Raw genomic sequence first — 27391 nt, forward strand, 5'->3', positions numbered from 1 at the left:
CCCATGCATTTCCGAAAAGAGGACACCCGTGGGAATCCGCAGAGGTGTGATTTGCGCACATCGCCCCAGATTTTTTTACCCAGACACCCCTGCAAAGTCCGAAATGTGGGGGAAAAAACGCTTTTTCCGCACATTTCGCTCGACGCACCCATCAAAACACGCCCCCAACAACACATGGCCTACCGTCCCGCGTTCCCACAGGTGTCCCGATGAAAACGGTACCTCACATGCGTGGGTGCACCTACCTGGCCGGCAAGGGGCAAGCCGAAAACGCAAGCAACCCCCAGTCTGTTTGCAGAGGGGAATCTCAGCCATTCTGCCGACCGGCACAACATACAGATATGGGCCTCGGGTGTCCAAGCCACCAAGGAAAACAGGGAGCCCCATGCATTTCCGAAAAGAGGACACCCGTGGGAATCCGCAGAGGTGTGATTTGCGCACATCGCCCCAGATTTTTTTACCCAGACACCCCTGCAAAGTCCGAAATGTGGGGGAAAAAACACTTTTTCTGCACATTTCGCTCGACGCACCCATCGAAACACGCCCCCAACAACACATGGCCTACCGTCCCGCGTTCCCACAGGTGTCCCGATGAAAACGGTACCTCACATGCGTGGGTGCACCTACCTGGCCGGCAAAGGGCAAGCCGAAAACGCAAGCAACCCCCAGTCTGTTTGCAGAGGGGAATCTCAGCCATTCTGCCGACCGGCACAACATACAGATATGGATGGGCCTCGGGTGTCCAAGCCACCAAGGAAAACAGGGAGCCCCATGCATTTCCGAAAAGAGGACACCCGTGGGAATCCGCAGAGGTGTGATTTGCGCACATCGCCCCAGATTTTTTTACCCAGACACCCCTGCAAAGTCCGAAATGTGGGGGAAAAAACGCTTTTTCCGCACATTTCGCTCGACGCATCCATCGAAACACGCCCCCAACAACACATGGCCTACCGTCCCGCGTTCCCACAGGTGTCCCGATGAAAACGGTACCTCACATGCGTGGGTGCACCTACCTGGCCGGCAAGGGGCAAGCCGAAAACGCAAGCAACCCCCAGTCTGTTTGCAGAGGGGAATCTCAGCCATTCTGCCGACCGGCACAACATACAGATATGGATGGGCCTTGGGCTTCCAAGCCACCAAGGAAAACAGGGAGCCCCATGCATTTCCGAAAAGAGGACACCCGTGGGAATCCGCAGAGGTGTGATTTGCGCACATCGCCCCAGATTTTTTTACCCAGACACCCTTGCAAAGTCCGAAATGTGGGGGAAAAAACGCTTTTTCCGCACATTTCGCTCGACGCACCCATCGAAACACGCCTCCAACAACACATGGCCTACCGTCCCGCGTTCCCACAGGTGTCCCGATGAAAACGGTACCTCACATGCGTGGGTGCACCTACCTGGCCGGCAAGGGGCAAGCCGAAAACGCAAGCAACCCCCAGTCTGTTTGCAGAGGGGAATATCAGCCATTCTGCCGACCGGCACAACATACAGATATGGGCCTCGGGTGTCCAAGACACCAAGGAAAACAGGGAGCCCCATGCATTTCCGAAAAGAGGACACCCGTGGGAATCCGCAGAGGTGTGATTTGCGCACATCGCCCCAGATTTTTTTACCCAGACACCCCTGCAAAGTCCGAAATGTGGGGGAAAAAACGCTTTTTCCGCACATTTCGCTCGACGCACCCATCGAAACACGCCCCCAACAACACATGGCCTACCGTCCCGCGTTCCCACAGGTGTCCCGATGAAAACGGTACCTCACATGCGTGGGTGCACCTACCTGGCCGGCAAGGGGCAAGCCGAAAACGCAAGCAACCCCCAGTCTGTTTGCAGAGGGGAATCTCAGCCATTCTGCCGACCGGCACAACATACAGATATGGGCCTCGGGTGTCCAAGCCACCAAGGAAAACAGGGAGCCCCATGCATTTCCGAAAAGAGGACACCCGTGGGAATCTGCAGAGGTGTGATTTGCGCACATCGCCCCAGATTTTTTTACCCAGACACCCCTGCAAAGTCCGAAATGTGGGGGAAAAAACGCTTTTTCCGCACATTTCGCGCGACGCACCCATCGAAACACGCCCCCAACAACACATGGCCTACCGTCCCGCGTTCCCACAGGTGTCCCGATGAAAACGGTACCTCACATGCGTGGGTGCACCTACCTGGCCGGCAAGGGGCAAGCCGAAAACGCAAGCAACCCCCCGTCTGTTTGCAGAGGGGAATCTCAGCCATTCTGCCGACCGGCACAACATACAGATATGGGCCTCGAGTGTCCAAGCCACCAAGGAAAACAGGGAGCCCCATGCATTTCCGAAAAGAGGACACCCGTGGGAATCCGCAGAGGTGTGATTTGCGCACATCGCCCCAGATTTTTTTACCCAGACACCCCTGCAAAGTCCGAAATGTGGGGGAAAAAACGCTTTTTCCGCACATTTCGCTCGACGCACCCATCGAAACACGCCCCCAACAACACATGGCCTACCGTCCTGCGTTCCCACAGGTGTCCCGATGAAAACGGTACCTCACATGCGTGGGTGCACCTACCTGGCCGGCAAGGGGCAAGCCGAAAACGCAAGCAACCCCCAGTCTGTTTGCAGAGGGGAATCTCAGCCATTCTGCCGACCGGCACAACATACAGATATGGGCCTCGGGTGTCCAAGCCACCAAGGAAAACAGGGAGCCCCATGCATTTCCGAAAAGAGGACACCCATGGGAATCCGCAGAGGTGTGATTTGCGCACATCGCCCCAGATTTTTTTACCTAGACACCCCTGCAAAGTCCGAAATGTGGGGGAAAAAACACTTTTTCCGCACATTTCGCTCGACGCACCCATCGAAACACGCCCCCAACAACACATGGCCTACCGTCCCGCGTTCCCACAGGTGTCCCGATGAAAACGGTACCTCACATGCGTGGGTGCATCTACCTGGCCGGCAAGGGGCAAGCCGAAAACGCAAGCAACCCCCAGTCTGTTTGCAGAGGGGAATCTCAGCCATTCTGCCGACCGGCACAACATACAGATATGGGCCTCGGGTTTCCAAGCCACCAAGGAAAACAGGGAGCCCCATGCATTTCCGAAAAGAGGACACCCGTGGGAATCCGCAGAGGTGTGATTTGCGCACATCGCCCCAGATTTTTTTACCCAGACACCCCTGCAAAGTCCGAAATGTGGGGGAAAAAACGCTTTTTCCGCACATTTCGCTCGACGCACCCATCGAAACACGCCCCCAACAACACATGGCCTACCGTCCCGCGTTCCCACAGGTGTCCCGATGAAAACGGTACCTCACATGCGTGGGTGCACCTACCTGGCCGGCAAGGGGCACGCCGAAAACGCAAGCAACCCCCAGTCTGTTTGTAGAGGGGAATCTCAGCCATTCTGCCGACCGGCACAACATACAGATATGGGCCTCGGGTGTCCAAGCCACCAAGGAAAACAGGGAGCCCCATGCATTTCCGAAAAGAGGACACCCGTGGGAATCCGCAGAGGTGTGATTTGCGCACATCGCCCCAGATTTTTTTACCCAGACACCCCTGCAAAGTCCGAAATGTGGGGGAAAAAACACTTTTTCCGCACATTTCGCTCGACGCACCCATCGAAACACGCCCCCAACAACACATGGCCTACCGTCCCGCGTTCCCACAGGTGTCCTGATGAAAACGGTACCTCACATGCGTGGGTGCACCTACCTGGCCGGCAAGGGGCAAGCCGAAAACGCAAGCAACCCCCAGTCTGTTTGCAGAGGGGAATCTCAGCCATTCTGCCGACCGGCACAACATACAGATATGGGCCTCGGGTGTCCAAGCCACCAAGGAAAACAGGGAGCCCCATGCATTTCCGAAAAGAGGACACCCGTGGGAATCCGCAGAGGTGTGATTTGCGCACATCGCCCCAGATTTTTTTACCCAGACACCCCTGCAAAGTCCGAAATGTGGGGGAAAAAACGCTTTTTCCGCACATTTCGCTCGACGCACCCATCGAAACACGCCCCCAACAACACATGGCCTACCGTCCCGCGTTCCCACAGGTGTCCCGATGAAAACGGTACCTCACATGCGTGGGTGCACCTACCTGGCCGGCAAGGGGCACGCCGAAAACGCAAGCAACCCCCAGTCTGTTTGCAGAGGGGAATCTCAGCCATTCTGCCGACCGGCACAACATACAGATATGGGCCTCGGGTGTCCAAGCCACCAAGGAAAACAGGGAGCCCCATGCATTTCCGAAAAGAGGACACCCGTGGGAATCCGCAGAGGTGTGATTTGCGCACATCGCCCCAGATTTTTTTACCCAGACACCCCTGCAAAGTCCGAAATGTGGGGGAAAAAACGCTTTTTCCGCACATTTCGCTCGACGCACCCATCGAAACACGCCCCGAACAACACATGGCCTACCGTCCCGCGTTCCCACAGGTGTCCCAATGAAAGCAGTACCTCACATGCGTGGGTGCACCTACCTGGCCGGCAAGGGGCAAACCGAAAACGCAAGCAACCCCCAGTCTGTTTGCAGAGGGGAATCTCAGCCATTCTGCCGACCGGCACAACATACAGATATGGGCCTCGGGTGTCCAAGCCACCAAGGAAAACAGGGAGCCCCATGCATTTCCGAAAAGAGGACACCCGTGGGAATCCGCAGAGGTGTGATTTGCGCACATCGCCCCAGATTTTTTTACCCAGACACCCCTGCAAAGTCCGAAATGTGGGGGAAAAAATGCTTTTTCCGCACATTTCGCTCGACGCACCCATCGAAACACGCCCCCAACAACACATGGCCTACCGTCCCGCGTTCCCACAGGTGTCCCGATGAAAACGGTACCTCACATGCGTGGGTGCACCTACCTGGCCGGCAAGGGACAAGCCGAAAACGCAAGCAACCCCCAGTCTGTTTGCAGAGGGGAATCTCAGCCATTCTGCCGACCGGCACAACATACAGATATGGGCCTCGGGTGTCCAAGCCACCAAGGAAAACAGGGAGCCCCATGCATTTCCGAAAAGAGGACACCCATGGGAATCCGCAGAGGTGTGATTTGCGCACATCGCCCCAGATTTTTTTACCCAGACACCCCTGCAAAGTCCGAAATGTGGGGGAAAAAACGCTTTTTCCGCACATTTCGCTCGACGCACCCATCGAAACACGCCCCCAACAACACATGGCCTACCGTCCCGCGTTCCCACAGGTGTCCCGATGAAAACGGTACCTCACATGCGTGGGTGCACCTACCTGGCCGGCAAGGGGCAAGCCGAAAACGCAAGCAACCCCCAGTCTGTTTGCAGAGGGGAATCTCAGCCATTCTGCCGACCGGCACAACATACAGATATGGGCCTCGGGTGTCCAAGCCACCGAGGAAAACAGGGAACCCCATGCATTTCCGGAAAGAGGACACCCGTGGGAATCCGCAGAGGTATGATATGCCCAAATCGCCCCAGAATTTATTACCCAGACACCCCCGCAAAGTCCGAAATGTGGGAAAAAATATGCATTTTCCTCACATTTCGCTCGACTCACCCATCGAAACACGCCCCCAACAACACATGGCCTACCGTCCCGCGTTCCCACAGGTGTCCCGATGAAAACGGTACCTTACATGTGTGGGTGCACCTACCTGGCCGCCAAGGGGAAAGCCTAAAACACAAGTAACCCAAAGTCTGTTTTCAGAGGGAAATCTCAGACATTCTGCCGACCGGCACAATGTACAGATATGGGCCTCGGGTGTCCAAGCCACCGAGGAAAACAGGGAACCCCATGCATTTCCGAAAAGAGGACACCCGTGGGAATCCGCAGAGGTATGATATGCCCAAATTGCCCCAGAATTTATTACCCAGACACCCCTGCAAAGTCCAAAATGTGGGGAAAAAAACGCTTTTTCCGCACATTTCGCTCGACGCACCCATCGAAACACGCCCCCAACAACACATGGCCTACTGTCCCGCGTTCCCACAGGTGTCCCGATGAAAACGGTACCTCACATGTGTGGGTGCACCTACCTGGCCGCCAAGGGGAAAGCCTAAAACACAAGTAACCCCAAGTCTGTTTTCAGAGGGAAATCTCAGACATTCTGCCGACCGGCACAATGTACAGATATGGGCCTCGGGTGTCCAAGCCACCGAGGAAAACAGGGAACCCCATGCATTTCCGAAAAGAGGACACCCGTGGGAATCCGCAGAGGTATGATATGCCCGAATTGCCCCAGAATTTATTATCCAGACACCCCTGCAAAGTCCAAAATGTGGGGAAAAAACGCTTTTTCCGCACATTTTGCTCGACGCACCCATCGAAACACGCCCCTAACAACACATGGCCTACCGTCACGCGTTCCCACAGGTGTCCCGATGAAAACGGTACCTCATATGTGTGGGTGCACCTACCTAGCCGCCAAGGGGAAAGCCTAAATCACAAGTAACCCCAAGTCTGTTTTCACACCGGAAATGTCACACTCTCACATCATACAGATATGGGCCTCGGGTGTCCAAGCCACCAAGGAAAACAGGGAATCCCATGCATTTCCGAATAGAGGACACCCGTGGGAATCCGCAGAGGTATGATATGCCCAAATCGCCCCAGAATTTATTACCCAGACACCCCCGCAAAGTCCGAAATGTGGGAAAAGATACGCATTTTCCTCACATTTCGCTCGACTCACCCATCGAAACACACCCCCAACAACACATGGCCTACTGTCCCGCGTTCCCACTGGTGTCCCGATGAAAACGGTACCTCACATGTGTGGGTGCACCTACCTGGCCGCCAAGGGGAAAGCCTAAAACACAAGTAACCCCAAGTCTGTTTTCAGAGGGAAATCTCAGACATTCTGCCGACCAGCACAATGTACAGATATGGGCCTCGGGTGTCCAAGCCACCGAGGAAAACAGGGAACCCCATGCATTTCCAGAAAGAGGACACCCGTGGGAATCCGCAGAGGTATGATATGCCCAAATCGCCCCAGAATTTATTACCCAGACACCCCCGCAAAGTCCGAAATGTGGGAAAAAATACGCATTTTCCTCACATTTCGCTCGACTCACCCATCGAAACACGCCCCCAACAACACATGGCCTACCGTCCCGCGTTCCCACAGGTGTCCCGATGAAAATGGTACCTCACATGTGTGGGTGCACCTACCTGGCCGCCAAGGGGAAAGCCTAAAACACAAGTAACCCCAAGTCTGTTTTCACACCGGAAATGTCACACTCTCACATCATACAGATATGGGCCTCGGGTGTCCAAGCCACCAAGGAAAACAGGGAACCCCATGCATTTCCGAAAACAGGACACCCGTGGGAATCCGCAGAGGTATGATATGCCCAAATCGCCCCAGAATTTATTACCCAGACACCCCCGCAAAGTCCGAAATGTGGGAAAAAATACGCATTTTCCTCACATTTCGCTCAACTCACCCATCGAAACATGCCCCCAACAACACATGGCCTACTGTCCCGCGTTCCCACAGGTGTCCTGATGAAAACGGTACCTCACATGTGTGGGTGCACCTACCTGGCCGCCAAGGGGAAAGCCTAAAACACAAGTAACCCCAAGTCTGTTTTCAGAGGGAAATCTCAGACATTCTGCCGACCGGCACAATGTACAGCTATGGGCCTCGGGTGTCCAAGCCACCGAGGAAAACAGGGAACCCTATGCATTTACGGAAAGAGGACACCCGTGGGAATCCGCAGAGGTATGATATGCCCAAATCTCCCCAGAATTTATTACCCAGACACCCCCGCAAAGTCCGAAATGTGGGAAAAAATACGCATTTTCCTCACATTTCGCTCGACTCACCCATCGAAACACGCCCCCAACAACACATGGCCTACCGTCCCGCGTTCCCACAGGTGTCCCGATGAAAACGGTACCTCACATGTGTGGGTGCACCTACCTGGCCGCCAAGGGGAAAGCCTAAAACACAAGTAACCCCAAGTCTGTTTTCAGAGGGAAATCTCAGACATTCTGCCGACCGGCACAATGTACAGATATGGGCCTCGGGTGTCCAAGCCACCGAGGAAAACAGGGAACCCCATGCATTTCCGGAAAGAGGACACCCGTGGGAATCCGCAGAGGTATGATATGCCCAAATCTCCCCAGAATTTATTACCCAGACACCCCTGCAAAGTCCGAAATGTGGGGAAAAAAACGCTTTTTCCGCACATTTCGCTCGACGCACCCATCGAAACACGCCCCCAACAACACATGGCCTACCGTCACGCGTTCCCACAGGTGTCCCGATGAAAACGGTACCTCACATGTGTGGGTGCACCTACCTGGCCGCCAAGGGGAAAGCCTAAAACACAAGTAACCCCAAGTCTGTTTTCACACCGGAAATGTCACACTCTCACATCATACAGATATGGGCCTCGGGTATCCAAGCCACCAAGGAAAACAGGGAGCCCCATGCATTTCCGAATAGAGGACACCCGTGGGAATCCGCAGAGGTGTGATTTGCGCACATCGCCCCAGATTTTTTTACCCAGACACCCCTGCAAAGTCCGAAATGTGGGGGAAAAAACGCTTTTTCCGCACATTTCGCTCGACGCACCCATCGAAACACGCCCCCAACAACACATGGCCTATCGCCACGCGTTACCACAGGTGTCCCGATGAAAACGGTACCTCACATGCGTGGGTGCACCTACCTGGCCGGCAAGGGGCAAGCCGAAAACGCAAGCAACCCCCAGTCTGTTTGCAGAGGGGAATCTCAGCCATTCTGCCGACCGGCACAACATACAGATATGGGCCTCGGGTGTCCAAGCCACCATGGAAAACAGGGAGCCCCATGCATTTCCGAAAAGAGGACACCCGTGGGAATCCGCAGAGGTGTGATTTGCGCACATCACCCCAGATTTTTTTACCCAGACACCCCTGCAAAGTCCGAAATGTGGGGGAAAAAACGCTTTTTCCGCACATTTCGCTCGACGCACCCATCGAAACACACCCCCAACAACACATGGCCTACCGTCCCGCATTCCCACAGGTGTCCCGATGAAAACGGTACCTCACATGCGTGGGTGCACCTACCTGGCCGGCAAGGGGCAAGCCGAAAACGCAAGCAACCCCCAGTCTGTTTGCAGAGGGGAATCTCAGCCATTCTGCCGACCGGCACAACATACAGATATGGGCCTCGGGTGTCCAAGCCACCAAGGAAAACAGGGAGCCCCATGCATTTCCGAAAAGAGGACACCCGTGGGAATCCGCAGAGGTGTGATTTGCGCACATCGCCCCAGATTTTTTTACCCAGACACCCCTGCAAAGTCCGAAATGTGGGGGAAAAAACGCTTTTTCCGCACATTTCGCTCGACGCACCCATCGAAACACACCCCCAACAACACATGGCCTACCGTCCCGCGTTCCCACAGGTGTCCCGATGAAAACGGTACCTCACATGCGTGTGTGCACCTACCTGGCCGGCAAGTGGCAAGCCGAAAACGCAAGCAACCCCCAGTCTGTTTGCAGAGGGGAATCTCAGCCATTCTGCCGACCGGCACAACATACAGATATGGGCCTCGGGTGTCCAAGCCACCAAGGAAAACAGGGAGCCCCATGCATTTCCGAAAAGAGGACACCCGTGGGAATCCGCAGAGGTGTGATTTGCGCACATCGCCCCAGATTTTTTTACCCAGACACCCCTGCAAAGTCCGAAATGTGGGGGAAAAAATGCTTTTTCCGCACATTTCGCTCGACGCACCCATCGAAACACGCCCCCAACAACACATGGCCTACCGTCCCGCGTTCCCACAGGTGTCCCGATGAAAACGGTACCTCACATGCGTGGGTGCACCTACCTGGCCGGCAAGGGGCAAGCCGAAAACGCAAGCAACCCCCAGTCTGTTTGCAGAGGGGAATCTCAGCCATTCTGCCGACCGGCACAACAGACAGATATGGGCCTCGGGTGTCCAAGCCACCAAGGAAAACAGGGAGCCCCATGCATTTCCGAAAAGAGGACACCCGTGGGAATCCGCAGAGGTGTGATTTGCGCACATCGCCCCAGATTTTTTTACCCAGACACCCCTGCAAAGTCCGAAACGTGGGGGAAAAAACGCTTTTTCCGCACATTTCGCTCGACGCACCCATCGAAACACGCCCCCAACAACACATGGCCTACCGTCCCGCGTTCCCACAGGTGTTCCGATGAAAACGGTACCTCACATGCGTGGGTGCACCTACCTGGCCGGCAAGGGGCAAGCCGAAAACGCAAGCAACCCCCAGTCTGTTTGCAGAGGGGAATCTCAGCCATTCTGCCGACCGGCACAACATACAGATATGGGCCTCGGGTGTCCAAGCCACCAAGGAAAACAGGGAGCCCCATGCATTTCCGAAAAGAGGACACCCGTGGGAATCCGCAGAGGTGTGATTTGTGCACATCGCCCCAGATTTTTTTACCCAGACACCCCTGCAAAGTCCGAAATGTGGGGGAAAAAACGCTTTTTCCGCACATTTCGCTCGACGCACCCATCGAAACACGCCCCCAACAACACATGGCCTACTGTCCCGCGTTCCCACAGGTGTCCCAATGAAAACAGTACCTCACATGCGTGGGTGCACCTACCTGGCCGGCAAGGGGCAAGCCGAAAACGCAAGCAACCCCCAGTCTGTTTGCAGAGGGGAATCTCAGCCATTCTGCCGACCGGCACAACATACAGATATGGGCCTCGGGTGTCCAAGCCACCAAGGAAAACAGGGAGCCCCATCCATTTCCGAAAAGAGGACACCCGTGGGAATCCGCAGAGGTGTGATTTGCGCACATCGCCCCAGATTTTTTTACCCAGACACCCCTGCAAAGTCCGAAATGTGGGGGAAAAAACGCTTTTTCCGCACATTTTGCTTGACGCACCCATCGAAACACGCCCCCAACAACACATGGCCTACCGTCCCGCGTTCCCACAGGTGTCCCGATGAAAACGGTACCTCACATGCGTGGATACCGGCAAAGGGCACGCCGAAAACGCAAGCAACCCCAGTCTGTTTGCAGAGGGGAATCTCAGCCATTCTGCCGACCGGCACAACATACAGATATGGGCCTCGGGTGTCCAAGCCACCAAGGAAAACAGGGAGTCCCATGCATTTCCGAAAAGAGGACACCCGTGGGAATCCGCAGAGGTGTTATTTGCGCACATCGCCCCAGATTTTTTTACCCAGACACCCCTGCAAAGTCCGAAATGTGGAGGAAAAAACGCTTTTTCCGCACATTTCGCTCGACGCACCCATCGAAACACGCCCCCAACAACACATGGCCTACCGTCCCGCGTTCCCACAGGTGTCCCGATGAAAACGGTACCTCACATGCGTGGGTGCACCTACCTGGCCGGCAAGGGGCAAGCCGAAAACGCAAGCAACCCCCAGTCTGTTTGCAGAGGGGAATCTCAGCCATTCTGCCGACCGGCACAACATACAGATATGGGCCTCGGGTGTCCAAGCCACCAAGGAAAACAGGGAGCCCCATGCATTTCCGAAAAGAGGACACCCGTGGGAATCCGCAGAGGTGTGATTTGCGCACATCGCCCCAGATTTTTTTACCCAGACACCCCTGCAAAGTCCGAAATATGGGGGAAAAAACGCTTTTTCCGCACATTTCGCTCGACACACCCATCGAAACACGCCCCCAACAACACATGGCCTACCGTCCCGCGTTGCCACAGGTGTCCCGATGAAAACGGTACCTCACATGCGTGGGTGCACCTACCTGGCCGGCAAGGGGCAAGCCGAAAACGCAAGCAACCCCCAGTCTGTTTGCAGAGGGGAATCTCAGCCATTCTGCCGACCGGCACAACATACAGATATGGGCCTCGGGTGTCCAAGCCACCAAGGAAAACAGGGAGCCCCATGCATTTCCGAAAAGAGGACACCCGTGGGAATCCGCAGAGGTGTGATTTGCGCACATCGCCCCAGATTTTTTTACCCAGACACCCCTGCAAAGTCCGAAATGTGGGGGAAAAAACGCTTTTTCCGCACATTTCGCTCGACGCACCCATCGAAACACGCCCCCAACAACACATGGCCTACTGTCCCGCGTTCCCACAGGTGTCCCGATGAAAACGGTACCTCACATGCGTGGGTGCACCTACCTGGCCGGCAAGGGGCAAGCCAAAAACGCAAGCAACCCCCAGTCTGTTTGCAGAGGGGAATCTCAGCCATTCTGCCGACCGGCACAACATACAGATATGGGCCTCGGGTGTCCAAGCCACCAAGGAAAACAGGGAGCCCCATGCATTTCCGAAAAGAGGACACCCGTGGGAATCCGCAGAGGTGTGATTTGCGCACATCGCCCCAGATTTTTTTAACCAGACACCACTGCAAAGTCCGAAATGTGGGGGAAAAAACGCTTTTTCCGCACATTTCGCTCGACGCACCCATCGAAACACGCCCCCAACAACACATGGCCTACCGTCCCGCGTTCCCACAGGTGTCCCGATGAAAACGGTACCTCACATGCGTGGGTGCACCTACCTGGCCGGCAAGGGGCAAGCCGAAAACGCAAGCAACCCCCAGTCTGTTTGCAGAGGGGAATCTCAGCCATTCTGCCGACCGGCACAACATACAGATATGGGCCTCGGGTGTCCAAGCCACCAAGGAAAACAGGGAGCCCCATGCATTTCCAAAAAGAGGACACCCGTGGGAATCCGCAGAGGTGTGATTTACGCACATCGCCCCAGATTTTTTTACCCAGACACCCCTGCAAAGTCCGAAATGTGGGGGAAAAAACGCTTTTCCGCACATTTCGCTCGACGCACCCATCGAAACACGCTCCCAACAACACATGGCCTACCGTCCCGCGTTCCCACAGGTGTCCCGATGAAAACGGTACCTCACATGCGTGGGTGCACCTACCTGGCCGGCAAGGGGCAAGCCGAAAACGCAAGCAACCCCCAGTCTGTTTGCAGAGGGGAATCTCAGCCATTCTGCCGACCGGCACAACATACAGATATGGGCCTCGGGTGTCCAAGCCACCAAGGAAAACAGGGAGCCCCATGCATTTCCGAAAAGAGGACACCCGTGGGAATCCGCAGAGGTGTGATTTGCGCACATCGCCCCAGATTTTTTACCCAGACACCCCTGCAAAGTCCGAAATGTGGGGGAAAAAACGCTTTTTCCGCACATTTTGCTCGACGCACCCATCGAAACACGCCCCCAACAACACATGGCCTACCGTCCCGCGTTCCCACAGGTGTCCCGATGAAAACGGTACCTCACATGCGTGGGTGCACCTACCTGGCCGGCAAGGGGCAAGCCGAAAACGCAAGCAACCCCCAGTCTGTTTGCAGAGGGGAATCTCAGCCATTCTGCCGACCGGCACAACATACAGATATGGGCCTCGGGTGTCCAAGCCACCAAGGAAAACAGGGAGCCCCATGCATTTCCGAAAAGAGGACACCCGTGGGAATCCGCAGAGGTGTGATTTGCGCACATCGGCCCAGATTTTTTTACCCAGACACCCCTGCAAAGTCCGAAATGTGGGGGAAAAAACGCTTTTTCTGCACATTTCGCTCGACGCACCCATCGAAACACGTCCCCAACAACACATGGCCTACCGTCCCGCGTTCCCACAGGTGTCCCGATGAAAACGGTACCTCACATGCGTGGGTGCACCTACCTGGCCGGCAAGGGGCAAGCCGAAAACGCAAGCAACCCCCAGTCTGTTTGCAGAGGGGAATCTCAGCCATTCTGCCGACCGGCACAACATACAGATATGGATGGACCTCGGGTGTCCAAGCCACCAAGGAAAACAGGGAGCCCCATGCATTTCCGAAAAGAGGACACCCGTGGGAATCCGCAGAGGTGTGATTTGCGCACATCGCCCCAGATTTTTTTACCCAGACACCCCTGCAAAGTCCGAAATGTGGGGGAAAAAACGCTTTTTCCGCACATTTCGCTCGACGCACCCATCAAAACACGCCCCCAACAACACATGGCCTACCGTCCCGCGTTCCCACAGGTGTCCCGATGAAAACGGTACCTCACATGCGTGGGTGCACCTACCTGGCCGGCAAGGGGCAAGCCGAAAACGCAAGCAACCCCCAGTCTGTTTGCAGAGGGGAATCTCAGCCATTCTGCCGACCGGCACAACATACAGATATGGGCCTCGGGTGTCCAAGCCACCAAGGAAAACAGGGAGCCCCATGCATTTCCGAAAAGAGGACACCCGTGGGAATCCGCAGAGGTGTGATTTGCGCACATCGCCCCAGATTTTTTTACCCAGACACCCCTGCAAAGTCCGAAATGTGGGGGAAAAAACACTTTTTCTGCACATTTCGCTCGACGCACCCATCGAAACACGCCCCCAACAACACATGGCCTACCGTCCCGCGTTCCCACAGGTGTCCCGATGAAAACGGTACCTCACATGCGTGGGTGCACCTACCTGGCCGGCAAAGGGCAAGCCGAAAACGCAAGCAACCCCCAGTCTGTTTGCAGAGGGGAATCTCAGCCATTCTGCCGACCGGCACAACATACAGATATGGATGGGCCTCGGGTGTCCAAGCCACCAAGGAAAACAGGGAGCCCCATGCATTTCCGAAAAGAGGACACCCGTGGGAATCCGCAGAGGTGTGATTTGCGCACATCGCCCCAGATTTTTTTACCCAGACACCCCTGCAAAGTCCGAAATGTGGGGGAAAAAACGCTTTTTCCGCACATTTCGCTCGACGCATCCATCGAAACACGCCCCCAACAACACATGGCCTACCGTCCCGCGTTCCCACAGGTGTCCCGATGAAAACGGTACCTCACATGCGTGGGTGCACCTACCTGGCCGGCAAGGGGCAAGCCGAAAACGCAAGCAACCCCCAGTCTGTTTGCAGAGGGGAATCTCAGCCATTCTGCCGACCGGCACAACATACAGATATGGATGGGCCTTGGGCTTCCAAGCCACCAAGGAAAACAGGGAGCCCCATGCATTTCCGAAAAGAGGACACCCGTGGGAATCCGCAGAGGTGTGATTTGCGCACATCGCCCCAGATTTTTTTACCCAGACACCCTTGCAAAGTCCGAAATGTGGGGGAAAAAACGCTTTTTCCGCACATTTCGCTCGACGCACCCATCGAAACACGCCTCCAACAACACATGGCCTACCGTCCCGCGTTCCCACAGGTGTCCCGATGAAAACGGTACCTCACATGCGTGGGTGCACCTACCTGGCCGGCAAGGGGCAAGCCGAAAACGCAAGCAACCCCCAGTCTGTTTGCAGAGGGGAATATCAGCCATTCTGCCGACCGGCACAACATACAGATATGGGCCTCGGGTGTCCAAGACACCAAGGAAAACAGGGAGCCCCATGCATTTCCGAAAAGAGGACACCCGTGGGAATCCGCAGAGGTGTGATTTGCGCACATCGCCCCAGATTTTTTTACCCAGACACCCCTGCAAAGTCCGAAATGTGGGGGAAAAAACGCTTTTTCCGCACATTTCGCTCGACGCACCCATCGAAACACGCCCCCAACAACACATGGCCTACCGTCCCGCGTTCCCACAGGTGTCCCGATGAAAACGGTACCTCACATGCGTGGGTGCACCTACCTGGCCGGCAAGGGGCAAGCCGAAAACGCAAGCAACCCCCAGTCTGTTTGCAGAGGGGAATCTCAGCCATTCTGCCGACCGGCACAACATACAGATATGGGCCTCGGGTGTCCAAGCCACCAAGGAAAACAGGGAGCCCCATGCATTTCCGAAAAGAGGACACCCGTGGGAATCTGCAGAGGTGTGATTTGCGCACATCGCCCCAGATTTTTTTACCCAGACACCCCTGCAAAGTCCGAAATGTGGGGGAAAAAACGCTTTTTCCGCACATTTCGCGCGACGCACCCATCGAAACACGCCCCCAACAACACATGGCCTACCGTCCCGCGTTCCCACAGGTGTCCCGATGAAAACGGTACCTCACATGCGTGGGTGCACCTACCTGGCCGGCAAGGGGCAAGCCGAAAACGCAAGCAACCCCCCGTCTGTTTGCAGAGGGGAATCTCAGCCATTCTGCCGACCGGCACAACATACAGATATGGGCCTCGAGTGTCCAAGCCACCAAGGAAAACAGGGAGCCCCATGCATTTCCGAAAAGAGGACACCCGTGGGAATCCTCAGAGGTGTGATTTGCGCACATCGCCCCAGATTTTTTTACCCAGACACCCCTGCAAAGTCCGAAATGTGGGGGAAAAAACGCTTTTTCCGCACATTTCGCTCGACGCACCCATCGAAACACGCCCCCAACAACACATGGCCTACCGTCCCGCGTTCCCACAGGTGTCCCGATGAAAACGGTACCTCACATGCGTGGGTGCATCTACCTGGCCGGCAAGGGGCAAGCCGAAAACGCAAGCAACCCCCAGTCTGTTTGCAGAGGGGAATCTCAGCCATTCTGCCGACCGGCACAACATACAGATATGGGCCTCGGGTTTCCAAGCCACCAAGGAAAACAGGGAGCCCCATGCATTTCCGAAAAGAGGACACCCGTGGGAATCCGCAGAGGTGTGATTTGCGCACATCGCCCCAGATTTTTTTACCCAGACACCCCTGCAAAGTCCGAAATGTGGGGGAAAAAACGCTTTTTCCGCACATTTCGCTCGACGCACCCATCGAAACACGCCCCCAACAACACATGGCCTACCGTCCCGCGTTCCCACAGGTGTCCCGATGAAAACGGTACCTCACATGCGTGGGTGCACCTACCTGGCCGGCAAGGGGCACGCCGAAAACGCAAGCAACCCCCAGTCTGTTTGTAGAGGGGAATCTCAGCCATTCTGCCGACCGGCACAACATACAGATATGGGCCTCGGGTGTCCAAGCCACCAAGGAAAACAGGGAGCCCCATGCATTTCCGAAAAGAGGACACCCGTGGGAATCCGCAGAGGTGTGATTTGCGCACATCGCCCCAGATTTTTTTACCCAGACACCCCTGCAAAGTCCGAAATGTGGGGGAAAAAACACTTTTTCCGCACATTTCGCTCGACGCACCCATCGAAACACGCCCCCAACAACACATGGCCTACCGTCCCGCGTTCCCACAGGTGTCCTGATGAAAACGGTACCTCACATGCGTGGGTGCACCTACCTGGCCGGCAAGGGGCAAGCCGAAAACGCAAGCAACCCCCAGTCTGTTTGCAGAGGGGAATCTCAGCCATTCTGCCGACCGGCACAACATACAGATATGGGCCTCGGGTGTCCAAGCCACCAAGGAAAACAGGGAGCCCCATGCATTTCCGAAAAGAGGACACCCGTGGGAATCCGCAGAGGTGTGATTTGCGCACATCGCCCCAGATTTTTTTACCCAGACACCCCTGCAAAGTCCGAAATGTGGGGGAAAAAACGCTTTTTCCGCACATTTCGCTCGACGCACCCATCGAAACACGCCCCCAACAACACATGGCCTACCGTCCCGCGTTCCCACAGGTGTCCCGATGAAAACGGTACCTCACATGCGTGGGTGCACCTACCTGGCCGGCAAGGGGCACGCCGAAAACGCAAGCAACCCCCAGTCTGTTTGCAGAGGGGAATCTCAGCCATTCTGCCGACCGGCACAACATACAGATATGGGCCTCGGGTGTCCAAGCCACCAAGGAAAACAGGGAGCCCCATGCATTTCCGAAAAGAGGACACCCGTGGGAATCCGCAGAGGTGTGATTTGCGCACATCGCCCCAGATTTTTTTACCCAGACACCCCTGCAAAGTCCGAAATGTGGGGGAAAAAACGCTTTTTCCGCACATTTCGCTCGACGCACCCATCGAAACACGCCCCGAACAACACATGGCCTACCGTCCCGCGTTCCCACAGGTGTCCCAATGAAAGCAGTACCTCACATGCGTGGGTGCACCTACCTGGCCGGCAAGGGGCAAACCGAAAACGCAAGCAACCCCCAGTCTGTTTGCAGAGGGGAATCTCAGCCATTCTGCCGACCGGCACAACATACAGATATGGGCCTCGGGTGTCCAAGCCACCAAGGAAAACAGGGAGCCCCATGCATTTCCGAAAAGAGGACACCCGTGGGAATCCGCAGAGGTGTGATTTGCGCACATCGCCCCAGATTTTTTTACCCAGACACCCCTGCAAAGTCCGAAATGTGGGGGAAAAAATGCTTTTTCCGCACATTTCGCTCGACGCACCCATCGAAACACGCCCCCAACAACACATGGCCTACCGTCCCGCGTTCCCACAGGTTTCCCGATGAAAACGGTACCTCACATGCGTGGGTGCACCTACCTGGCCGGCAAGGGACAAGCCGAAAACGCAAGCAACCCCCAGTCTGTTTGCAGAGGGGAATCTCAGCCATTCTGCCGACCGGCACAACATACAGATATGGGCCTCGGGTGTCCAAGCCACCAAGGAAAACAGGGAGCCCCATGCATTTCCGAAAAGAGGACACCCATGGGAATCCGCAGAGGTGTGATTTGCGCACATCGCCCCAGATTTTTTTACCCAGACACCCCTGCAAAGTCCGAAATGTGGGGGAAAAAACGCTTTTTCCGCACATTTCGCTCGACGCACCCATCGAAACACGCCCCCAACAACACATGGCCTACCGTCCCGCGTTCCCACAGGTGTCCCGATGAAAACGGTACCTCACATGCGTGGGTGCACCTACCTGGCCGGCAAGGGGCAAGCCGAAAACGCAAGCAACCCCCAGTCTGTTTGCAGAGGGGAATCTCAGCCATTCTGCCGACCGGCACAACATACAGATATGGGCCTCGGGTGTCCAAGCCACCAAGGAAAACAGGGAGCCCCATGCATTTCCGAAAAGAGGACACCCGTGGGAATCCGCAGAGGTGTGATTTGCGCACATCGCCCCAGATTTTTTTACCCAGACACCCCTGCAAAGTCCGAAATGTGGGGGAAAAAACGCTTTTTCCGCACATTTCACTCGACGCACCCATCGAAACACGCCCCCAACAACACATGGCCTACCGTCCCGCGTTCCCACAGGTGTCCCGATGAAAACGGTACCTCACATGCGTGGGTGCACCTACCTGGCCGGCAAGGGGCAAGCCGAAAACGCAAGCAGCCCCCAGTCTGTTTGCAGAGGGGAATGTCAGCCATTCTGCCGACCGGCACAACATACAGATATGGGCCTCGGGTGTCAAAGACACCAAGGAAAACAGGGAGCCCCATGCATTTCCGAAAAGAGGACACCCGTGGGAATCCGCAGAGGTGTGATTTGCGCACATCGCCCCAGATTTTTTTACCCAGACACCCCTGCAAAGTCCGAAATGTGGGGGAAAAAACGCTTTTTCCGCACATTTCGCTCGACGCACCCATCGAAACACGCCCCCAACAACACATGGCCTACCGTCCCGCGTTCCCACAGGTGTCCCGATGAAAACGGTACCTCACATGCGTGGGTGCACCTACCTGGCTGGCAAGGGGCAAGCCGAAAATGCAAGCAACCCCCAGTCTGTTTGCAGAGGGGAATCTCAGCCATTCTGCCGACCGGCACAACATACAGATATGGGCCTCGGGTGTCCAAGCCACCAAGGAAAACAGGGAGCCCCATGCATTTCCGAAAAGAGGACACCCGTGGGAATCCGCAGAGGTGTGATTTGCGCACATCGCCCCAGATTTTTTTACCCAGACACCCCTGCAAAGTCCGAAATGTGGGGGAAAAAACGCTTTTTCCGCACATTTCGCTCGACGCACCCATCGAAACACGCCCCCAACAACACATGGCCTACCGTCCCGCGTTCCCACAGGTGTCCCGATGAAAACGGTACCTCACATGCGTGGGTGCACCTACCTGGCCGGCAAGGGGCAAGCCGAAAACGCAAGCAACCCCCAGTCTGTTTGCAGAGGGGAATCTCAGCCATTCTGCCGACCGGCACAACATACAGATATGGGCCTCGGGTGTCCAAGCCACCAAGGAAAACAGGGAGCCCCATGCATTTCCGAAAAGAGGACACCCGTGGGAATCCGCAGAGGTGTGATTTGCGCACATCGCCCCAGATTTTTTTACCCAGACACCCCTGCAAAGTCCGAAATGTGGGGGAAAAAACGCTTTTTCCGCACATTTCGCTCGACGCACCCATCGAAACACGCCCCCAACAACACATGGCCTACCGTCCCGCGTTCCCACAGGTGTCCCGATGAAAACGGTACCTCACATGCGTGGGTGCACCTACCTGGCCGGCAAGGGGCAAGCCGAAAACGCAAGCAACCCCCAGTCTGTTTGCAGAGGGGAATCTCAGCCATTCTGCCGACCGGCACAACATACAGATATGGGCCTCGGGTGTCCAAGCCACCAAGGAAAACAGGGAGCCCCATGCATTTCCGAAAAGAGGACACCCGTGGGAATCCGCAGAGGTGTGATTTGCGCACATCGCCCCAGATTTTTTTACCCAGACACCCCTGCAAAGTCCGAAATGTGGGGGAAAAAACGCTTTTTCTGCACATTTCGCTCGACGCACCCATCGAAACACGCCCCCAACAACACATGGCCTACCGTCCCGCGTTCCCACAGGTGTCCCGATGAAAACGGTACCTCACATGCGTGGGTGCACCTACCTGGCCGGCAAGGGGCAAGCCGAAAACGCAAGCAACCCCCAGTCTGTTTGCAGAGGGGAATCTCAGCCATTCTGCCGACCGGCACAACATACAGATATGGGCCTCGGGTGTCCAAGCCACCAAGGAAAACAGGGAGCCCCATGCATTTCCGAAAAGAGGACACCCGTGGGAATCCGCAGAGGTGTGATTTGCGCACATCGCCCCAGATTTTTTTACCCAGACACCCCTGCAAAGTCCGAAATGTGGGGGAAAAAACGCTTTTTCCGCACATTTCGCTCGACGCACCCATCGAAACACGCCCCCAACAACACATGGCCTACCGTCCCGCGTTCCCACAGGTGTCCCGATGAAAACGGTACCTCACATGCGTGGGTGCACCTACCTGGCCGGCAAGGGGCAAGCCGAAAACGCAAGCAACCCCCAGTCTGTTTGCAGAGGGGAATCTCAGCCATTCTGCCGACCGGCACAACATACAGATATGGGCCTCGGGTGTCCAAGCCACCAAGGAAAACAGGGAGCCCCATGCATTTCCGAAAAGAGGACACCCGTGGGAATCCGCAGAGGTGTGATTTGCGCACATCGCCCCAGATTTTTTTACCCAGACACCCCTGCAAAGTCCGAGATGTGGGGGAAAAAACGCTTTTTCCGCACATTTCGCTCGACTCACCCATCGAAACACGCCCCCAACAACACATGGCCTACCGTCCCGCGTTCCCACAGGTGTCCCGATGAAAACGGTACCTCACATGCGTGGGTGCACCTACCTGGCCGGCAAGGGGCAAGCCGAAAACGCAAGCAACCCCCAGTCTGTTTGCAGAGGGGAATCACAGCCATTCTGCCGACCGGCACAACATACAGATATGGGCCTCGGGTGTCCAAGCCACCAAGGAAAACAGGGAGCCCCATGCATTTCCGAAAAGAGGACACCCGTGGGAATCCGCAGAGGTGTGATTTGCGCACATCGCCCCAGATTTTTTTACCCAGACACCCCTGCAAAGTCCGAAATGTGGGGGAAAAAACGCTTTTTCCGCACATTTCCCTCGACCCACCCATCGCAACACGCCCCCAACAACACATGGCCTACCGTCCCGCGTTCCCACAGGTGTCCAGATGAAAACGGTACCTCACATGCGTGGGTGCACCTACCTGGCCGGCAAGGGGCAAGCCGAAAACGCAAGCAACCCCCAGTCTGTTTGCAGAGGGGAATCTCAGCCATTCTGCCGACCGGCACAACATACAGATATGGGCCTCGGGTGTCCAAGCCACCAAGGAAAACAGGGAGCCCCATGCATTTCCGAAAAGAGGACACCCGTGGGAATCCGCAGAGGTGTGATTTGCGCACATCGCCCCAGATTTTTTTACCCAGACACCCCTGCAAAGTCCGAAATGTGGGGGAAAAAATGCTTTTCCGCACATTTCGCTCGACGCACCCATCGAAACACGCCCCCAACAACACATGGCCTACCGTCCCGCGTTCCCACAGGTGTCCCGATGAAAACGGTACCTCACATGCGTGGGTGCACCTACCTGGCCGGCAAGGGGCAAGCCGAAAACGCAAGCAACCCCCAGTCTGTTTGCAGAGGGGAATCTCAGCCATTCTGCCGACCGGCACAACATACAGATATGGGCCTCGGGTGTCCAAGCCACCAAGGAAAACAGGGAGCCCCATGCATTTCCGAAAAGAGGACACCCGTGGGAATCCGCAGAGGTGTGATTTGCGCACATCGCCCCAGATTTTTTTACCCAGACACCCCTGCAAAGTCCGAAATGTGGGGGAAAAAACGCTTTTTCCGCACATTTCGCTCGACGCACCCATCGAAACACGCCCCCAACAACACATGGCCTACTGTCCCGCGTTCCCACAGGTGTCCCGATGAAAACAGTACCTCACATGCGTGGGTGCACCTACCTGGCCGGCAAGGGGCAAGCCGAAAACGCAAGCAACCCCCAGTCTGTTTGCAGAGGGGAATCTCAGCCATTCTGCCGACCGGCACAACATACAGATATGGGCCTCGGGTGTCCAAGCCACCAAGGAAAACAGGGAGCCCCATGCATTTCCGAAAAGAGGACACCCGTGGGAATCCGCAGAGGTGTGATTTGCGCACATCGCCCCAGATTTTTTTACCCAGACACCCCTGCAAAGTCCGAAATGTGGGGGAAAAAACGCTTTTTCCGCACATTTCGCTTGACGCACCCATCGAAACACGCCCCCAACAACACATGGCCTACCGTCCCGCGTTCCCACAGGTGTCCCGATGAAAACGGTACCTCACATGCGTGGGTGCACCTACCTGGCCGGCAAGGGGCAAGCCGAAAACGCAAGCAACCCCCAGTCTGTTTGCAGAGGGGAATCTTAGCCATTCTGCCGACCGGCACAACATACAGATATGGGCCTCGGGTGTCCAAGCCACCAAGGAAAACAGGGAGCCCCATGCATTTCCGAAAAGAGGACACCCGTGGGAATCCGCAGAGGTGTGATTTGCGCACATCGCCCAAGATTTTTTTACCCAGACACCCCCGCAATGTCCGGGGCACATTTCGGACTTTGCGGGGGTGTCTGGGTAATAAATTCTGGGGCGATGTGTGCAAATCATACCTCTGCGGATTCCCACGGGTGTCCTCTTTTCGGAAATGCATGGGGCTCCCTGTTTTCCTTGGTGGCTTGGACACCCGAGGCCCATATCTGTATGTTGTGCCGGTCGGCAGAATGGCTGAGATTCCCCTCTGCAAACAGACTGGGGGTTGCTTGCGTTTTCGGCTTGCCCCTTGCCGGCCAGGTAGGTGCACCCACGCATGTGAGGTACCGTTTTCATCGGGACACCTGTGGGAACGCGGGACGGTAGGCCATGTGTTGTTGGGGGCATGTTTCGATGGGTGCGTTGAGCGAAATGTGCGGAAAAAGCGTTTTTTCCCCCACATTTCGGACTTTGCAGGAGTGTCTGGGTAAAAAAATCTGGGGCGATGTGCGCAAATCACACCTCTGCGGATTCCCACGGGTGTCCTCTTTTCGGAAATGCATGGGGCTCCCTGTTTTCCTTGGTGGCTTGGACACCCGAGGCCCATATCTGTATGTTGTGCCGGTCGGCAGAATGGCTGAGATTCCCCTCTGCAAACAGACTGGGGGTTGCTTGCGTTTTCGGCTTGCCCCTTGCCGGCCAGGTAGGTGCACCCACGCATGTGAGGTACCGTTTTCATCGGGACACCTGTGGGAACGCGGGACGGTAGGCCATGTGTTGTTGGGGGCGTGTTTCGATGGGTGCGTCGAGCGAAATGTGCGGAAAAAGCGTTTTTTCCCCCACATTTCGGACTTTGCAGGGGTGTCTGGGTAAAAAAATCTGGGGCGATGTGCGCAAATCACACCTCTGCGGATTCCCACGGGTGTCCTATTTTCGGAAATGCATGGGGCTCCCTGTTTTCCTTGGTGGCTTGGACACCCGAGGCCCATATCTGTATGTTGTGCCGGTCGGCAGAATGGCTGAGATTCCCCTCTGCAAACAGACTGGGGGTTGCTTGCGTTTTCGGCTTGCCCCTTGCCGGCCAGGTAGGTGCACCCATGCATGTAGGTACCGTTTTCATCGGGACACCTGTGGGAACACGAGAAGGTATGACATCTGCTGTTGGCGATGTGTTTCGGTGAGTGGACACAGGGAAATGTCTCTGAAATTGGCCGGAAATGAAGACAATTCTCAGACATTTCGCTCTGGCCACCCACCGAAACACACCGCCAACAACACGTGGCCTACCTTCCCGTGTCCCCACACGTGTCCCGATGAAAACGGTACCTCACATGTGTGGGTGCACCTACCGGGGTCGCAAAAGGGAAAAGGTAACCGACTGGGAACCCCAAGCCATTCGCTACTGCCCATTTTGTTCATGTGGGCAACCTACAGATTTGGGCCTAGGGTGTCGCAGCCAGCAAGGGAAACAGGGAACCCCATGCATTTCCCAAAAGAGGACACCCGTGGGAATCCACAGAGGTCTGCCTTGCGCAAATTGCCCCAGTTTTTATTAGCCACAATCCCCGACAAAGTGTGATATTTGGTGGGGAAAAAACACAATGTTCACTTTGTCTGGTGTTCTGGGTAATAAATTCTGGCCCGCTTCGCGCAAATCAGACCTCTGTGCTTTCCCACGGGTGCCCTCTTTTGGGAAATGCATGGGGTTCCCCGTTTTCCTTGCTGGCTTGGACACCCTAGGCCCAAATCTGTAGGTTGCCCACATGAACAAATTGTGCTGTGGCGAAAGGCTTGGGGTTACCAGCGGGTTACCCTTTTCCTTTTGCGCCCCCGGTAGGTGCACCCACACATGCAAGGTACCTTTTTCGTCGGGACACCTGTGGGAACACAAGAAGGTATGACATCTGCTGTTGGCGACGTGTTTCGGTGAGTGGACACAAGTAAATGTCTCTGAAATTGGCCAGAAATGAAGACAATTCTCAGACATTTCGCTCTGGCCACCCACCGAAACACACCGCCAACAACACGTGGCCTACCTTCCCGTGTCCCCACACGTGTCCCGATGAAAACGGTACCTCACATGTGTGGGTGCACCTAACGGGGGCGCAAAAGGAAAAGGGTAACCGACTGGGAACCCCAAGCCATTCGCCACTGCCCATTTTGTTCATGTGGGCAACCTACAGATTTGGGCCTAGGGTGTCGCAGCCAGCAAGGGAAACAGGGAACCCCATGCATTTCCCAAAAGAGGACACCCGTGGGAATCCACAGAGGTCTGCCTTGCGCAAATTGCCCCAGTTTTTATTAGCCACAATCCCCGACAAAGTGTGATATTTGGTGGGGAAAAAACACAATGTTCACTTTGTCTGGGGTTCTGGGTAATAAATTCTGGCCCGCTTCGCGCAAATCAGACCTCTGTGCTTTCCCACGGGTGTCCTCTTTTGGGAAATGCATGGGGTTCCCCGTTTTCCTTGCTGGCTTGGACACCCTAGGCCCAAATCTGTAGGTTGCCCACATGAACAAATTGTGCTGTGGCGAAAGGCTTGGGGTTACCAGCGGGTTACCCTTTTCCTTTTGCGCCCCCGGTAGGTGCACCCACACATGCGAGGTACCTTTTTCGACGGGACACCTGTGGGAACACAAGAAGGTATGACATCTGCTGTTGGCGACGTGTTTCGGTGAGTGGACACAGGGAAATGTCTCTGAAATTGGCCGGAAATGAAGACAATTCTCAGACATTTCACTCTGGCCACCCACCGAAACACACCGCCAACAACACGTGGCCTACCTTCCCGTGTCCCCACACATGTCCTGATGAAAACGGTACCTCACATGTGTGGGTGCACCTACCGGGGGCGCAAAAGGAAAAGGGTAACCGACTGGGAACCCCAAGCCATTCGCCACTGCCCATTTTGTTCATGTGGGCAACCTACAGATTTGGGCCTAGGGTGTCGCAGCCAGCAAGGGAAACAGGGAACCCCATGCATTTCCCAAAAGAGGACACCCGTGGGAATCCACAGAGGTCTGCCTTGCGCAAATTGCCCCAGTTTTTATTAGCCACAATCCCCGACAAAGTGTTATATTTGGTGGGGAAAAAACACAATGTTCACTTTGTCTGGGGTTCTGGGTAATAAATTCTGGCCCGCTTCGCGCAAATCAGACCTCTGTGCTTTCCCACGGGTGTCCTCTTTTGGGAAATGCATGGGGTTCCCCGTTTTCCTTGCTGGCTTGGACACCCTAGGCCCAAATCTGTAGGTTGCCCACATGAACAAATTGTGCTGTGGCGAAAGGCTTGGGGTTACCAGCGGGTTACCCTTTTCCTTTTGCGCCCCCGGTAGATGCACCCACACATGCGAGGTACCTTTTTCGTCGGGACACGTGTGGGAACACAAGAAGGTATGACATCTGCTGTTGGCGTCGTGTTTCGGTGAGTGGACACCTGGAAATGTCTCTGAAATTGGCCGGAAATGAAGACAATTCTCAGACATTTCGCTCTGGCCACCCACCGAAACACACCGCCAACAACACGTGGCCTACCTTCCCGTGTCCCCACACGTGTCCCGATGAAAACGGTACCTCACATGTGTGGGTGCACCTACCGGGGGCGCAAAAGGAAAAGGGTAACCGACTGGGAACCCCAAGCCATTCGCCACTGCCCATTTTGTTCATGTGGGCAACCTACAGATTTGGGCCTAGGGTGTCGCAGCCAGCAAGGGAAACAGGGAACCCCATGCATTTCCGAAAAGAGGACACCCGTGGGAATCCACAGAGGTCTGCCTTGCGCAAATTGCCCCAGTTTTTATTAGCCACAATCCCCGACAAAGTGTGATATTTGGTGGGGAAAAAACACAATGTTCACTTTGTCTGGGGTTCTGGGTAATAAATTCTGGCCCGCTTCGCGCAAATCAGACCTCTGTGCTTTCCCACGGGTGTCCTCTTTTGGGAAATGCATGGGGTTCCCCGTTTTCCTTGCTGGCTTGGACACCCTAGGCCCAAATCTGTAGGTTGCCCACATGAACAAATTGTGCTGTGGCGAAAGGCTTGGGGTTACCAGCGGGTTACCCTTTTCCTTTTGCGCCCCCGGTAGGTGCACCCACACATGCGAGGTACCTTTTTCGTCGGGACACCTGTGGGAACACAAGAAGGTATGACATCTGCTGTTGGCGACGTGTTTCGGTGAGTGGACACAGGGAAATGTCTCTGAAATTGGCCGGAAATGAAGACAATTCTCAGACATTTCGCTCTTGCCACCCACCGAAACACACCGCCAACAACACGTGGCCTACCTTCCCGTGTCCCCACACGTGTCCCGATGAAAACGGTACCTCACATGTGTGGGTGCACCTACCGGGGGCGCAAAAGGAAAAGGGTAACCGACTGGGAACCCCAAGCCATTCGCCACTGCCCATTTTGTTCATGTGGGCAACCTACAGATTTGTGCCTAGGGTGTTGCAGCCAGCAAGGGAAACAGG

The sequence above is a fragment of the Ambystoma mexicanum genome, chromosome 9 (genome assembly GCF_040938575.1).
Source record: "Ambystoma mexicanum isolate Mex_15411 chromosome 9, UKY_AmexF1_1, whole genome shotgun sequence".
NCBI classification, from domain to species: Eukaryota; Metazoa; Chordata; class Amphibia; order Caudata; family Ambystomatidae; genus Ambystoma; species Ambystoma mexicanum.